This window comes from Mastomys coucha, unplaced genomic scaffold (genome assembly GCF_008632895.1).
Source record: "Mastomys coucha isolate ucsf_1 unplaced genomic scaffold, UCSF_Mcou_1 pScaffold8, whole genome shotgun sequence".
NCBI classification, from domain to species: domain Eukaryota; kingdom Metazoa; phylum Chordata; class Mammalia; order Rodentia; family Muridae; genus Mastomys; species Mastomys coucha.
In genome coordinates, this window is record NW_022196914.1 from 46,376,627 (window position 1) to 46,380,580 (window position 3,954).

Sequence of the window (3,954 nt, forward strand, 5' to 3'; positions counted from 1 at the left end):
AAAATCCCACTCACTACACAAAAATCCCATCAGCATCTTAAACTTACACTTAGCTGAAAGAAATATAATTTTGTTCTTTATAAACTAAATGTTTTCCCAATACTCTACATTCTGGTTGTAACATAAAAAAACTGCTGTTCAGAACACAACAACCAATAAATAAAACATATAAAGGTAGAAACTGAAACATATAAAACATGATGTAATTAGGGAAGGACTGAAGGAGCTGAAGGAGCCTTAGCTAGCATCAATGGGAGGGGAGGCACCTGGTCTTGTAAATGCTCGATACCCAGTGTATAGGGATGCTAGGGTGGTGAGGCAGGACTGGGTGGGTGGGGGAGCACACTCATAGAAGCAGGGTAAGGGAGGAGAGGATAGGGGATTTGCAGAGGGGAAACTGGGAAAGGGGATAACATTTGAAATGTAAACAAATAAAATATCCATTCCAAATTTGATTCATTCATCATTTTTCTTATAATCCTTTAAAAAGGATCCAATTCTAGTATTCTACAAAATAAAAACAGAAAAGTACTTGAACTATTAAAAGATTACTAAGCAATAATGATTTGAAAAGATCAGTTAGATATATTATTTAATAAAAAGTTATTAATACTTTCATAATTATTAATAAATAATTTTTACCTTACTTTTTATATATTTGCAGGTCTGGGGACTGAAACTAAGTACTAACACTCCATGTAAGACCCCAATCTAGAATATTCCTTAAATTAACTATGTTTGCATTAACAGAAAAAATAATGGATTGAAATATAAAGATTTAAAAGATCTATCCCTATAAGTCACCCCAGATACTTACATATTGACATTTGCTGCATTGTCCACAGTAAACAAAATATATCCAACAAGTGAATACATAAGTACAATGTGGTATGCCTACATAGTAGAGTTTTCTTTAGCCGTAAAGATGATCAAAATTGCTGGAAAATGAATGGGTGTTACCATGTGTATCAGTTGCTTTTCTCAATATTGTAATCAAATACCTGAAAAAAAGTGATTTCAGGGAGGAAGGGTTGGTTTTGACTCACGTTGGTGGGGAAGCACCACTGTGATAGGATAAGCTTGATCTGTTTGACTGATCTGGAAACAGGGAGGCATCCCTGTTGTGCTGGCTTCTTCATTCTTCTCTCTTTGTCTGGTCTGGGATTCAAGTACATGGGATGGTGCTATTCACGTTCAGGGCGAGTTCTCATTCCATAACTAAACTTCTCTGGAAACACTCACATAGACACAGGAGATATGTCTCATAGGTGATTCCAAATCTAATCAAGTCAATAGTGATGATAACCATTCATCAAATTAAGCAGAAGCTGTGTGTTTACTCTCATATTCAGTATCTACATTTAAGATGTATTTATAATTTCAACATGAACTTTGAAGCTAAAATCAATCATTGGGTAGTTGAAATAATGGTCTGAGTTAATTCTGTTAGAGCAAAGAGAAATTTTCAATCAATAGGTAATTTTATACAGTTTTTAATAGATTAATTAGAAGAAACAAATGTCACAAAATGTTCATTACTTATTAAAGCTGTGGCATCACATTTTAAATTTGAAGCTGAAGTGCAGAAAGCATGACAACTGCTAGTTTAATTGGCTAAAGTTGATGAATTACATCCTAAAAACAAAATATGTACCACCAGAATGAGTCCTTTCACTTAAGTTTAAATTTATTAGTATGTGAAGCATTCACAGATTAATTATAAAAGTTGTTAGGTTATTAATATAAAAAGAAGGAAGAAAAATGGCAAGTAAATGCATCTTTTCAAAGTCATTTAAATTGCTTTTGTGGTTTGAGTATTTGAAGCAAATGAAAATGCCACTAAACTTCAGAAAGAGGGTATTTACCAGTGTTCTTTTGTGTTTCATCCTCTGAACTTGGAAACTTTTCTTCTATTTGCCCTTGAATCTAGATGGAAGTTTTATCCACCATAAGAGATGTTTGACTAACCAGGCTCCCTTTAGTGTTATATGTCAAGTGCAGTGTTGATTTAGTATTAGTTCAGAAGGAAAATCTTTTAGGAAGAAAAAAAAAGAAAAAAACCTCACTAATTTTTATACTTATAAAATATTATTATACATCAAATATTATTTTGTTAATTATAGATTATCATGTTCAGACACAAAAGCAAAGCATGTATTATAACAATAAACATTTTCAATTTGCCTTAGAGAAGATGAGGCTGTTAATATTTATCACTATTTTTTGGTTACTTGATTTAATGATGTCATTCTAATAAAAAGATATGGCACTGGTATAGCACAGACAATATGTAATTTTTTTCTTTTCCTCCTTTTCCTCTTTCTCTCTCTCTCTCTCTCTTTTTCTTTCTTTGTTTCTTTCTTTCTTCCTTTCTTTCTATTTTTGGCACTAGAAACTGAACCTGGGGCCTCATACATGGTAGGCTACACACATATTTACTACCAAGTTGTATAGTCAGGCTTTACATTCCTTTTTATTTTGTTTTTAAATATTGTGTTTATATGTAGCCCAGGCTGACCTTCAATTTGGACTCTCTTGACTTAACCTCCTGAGAGTGCCCTGTCTTTTTTAAAATTCAGTTCAAATCCATCATATTCAACAATTCTCTTGTTTGATATATGTACATTTAGAGGCAAATTACTTTTTCTTTAAAATGGAAAAATATTATTAGTGATGAAGCCTTTGGAAACAGACATCTAGTTTGGGAGGTTTGAATGTTATGATTTCTACTTTTGTGGATTTATGGGCTTTGTTTGGATGTGTGTCTCTGTATGTATGCTTTTCTCCTGCTTTTTATATTATTTCTGTTTGTTTTTTGTTTTTAATTTGTTTGTTTTCTAAAAAGATAGAAAAAGAAAGCATGGGGTTGGAAAGGTGGAGAACATCTGGTAGGAGATGAGAGAGATTAAATTGTGATTAGAATAAATTTTATAAAAATTATTTTCAGAAAAAAGATGTCAAAATAAATGTATATGAAATGAAAATTTATAATCTTTTGTTTCATTTCACTATTGTGTGTCAACTTGTTTCACATTATTTTCTTTTTAAAAATCCTGTTTTACCTAATGTAACATCTTTTGTTTAAGAATTACTTTTATTTATAAAAACATACTCATCAAATAATGCTTAATTTAGAATAAATATTTCAAAAAATACCAAAGGTTGGTGTGGTAATATACAATTTCAATCCTAGCACTTGGGAGGCAGATGCAAGTAGATTTTTGTGAATTTGAGGTCTCCTTGGTCTACACTGTGAGAGCTTGTCTTAACTAACAAACAACAAAAAGTTAACAGTATGAATGTTAGTTACTTGCTGATATTATATAACAGACCAGGAGCTTAGAGACAAAAGCTATTTCAGCTCTTCCAAAGTGACTAGAAATTGATGGTGGGGGATGGGAATTAAACGAAGATGCATTTTCTAGAACTTAAAAAAAGAATCATTTTTAGTCCTTTTAAAACATCACCAGAAACTCTCCAAAATCATTCAGAGTCAAATCTTCAGGGGCTGAAGAAATGGGTTAGTGGTACAGTGCACACGTTACTCTCTCAGACGACCTGAATCTGGTTTCTAGTTGTCTTACCAAACAGTTCTCAATTACCTGTAATTATAACTCCCGGAGACTGGATACCTTATTCTGGCCTCAGTGGGCATCTGTGTAATGGGACATTCACATAGATGCCTACCTAGAAAACTTTAAAATATCAAAGCTTCTCTTTTAACACTGCTACTCAGCAATATTCTGAATCTACATGGATAAAAATAAATAATAAAGAGTGATAACTCAGGAGGCAGAGGCAGACAGATCTCTGTGAGTTTAAGGTCAGCCTGGTTTACAGAATGAGTTCCAGGACAGTCAAGCCTACATAAAGAAACCCTTTGTTGATAAACCAAAGAAGAAGAAGAAGAAGAAGAAGAAGAAGAAGAAGAAGAAGAAGAAGAAGAAGAAGAAG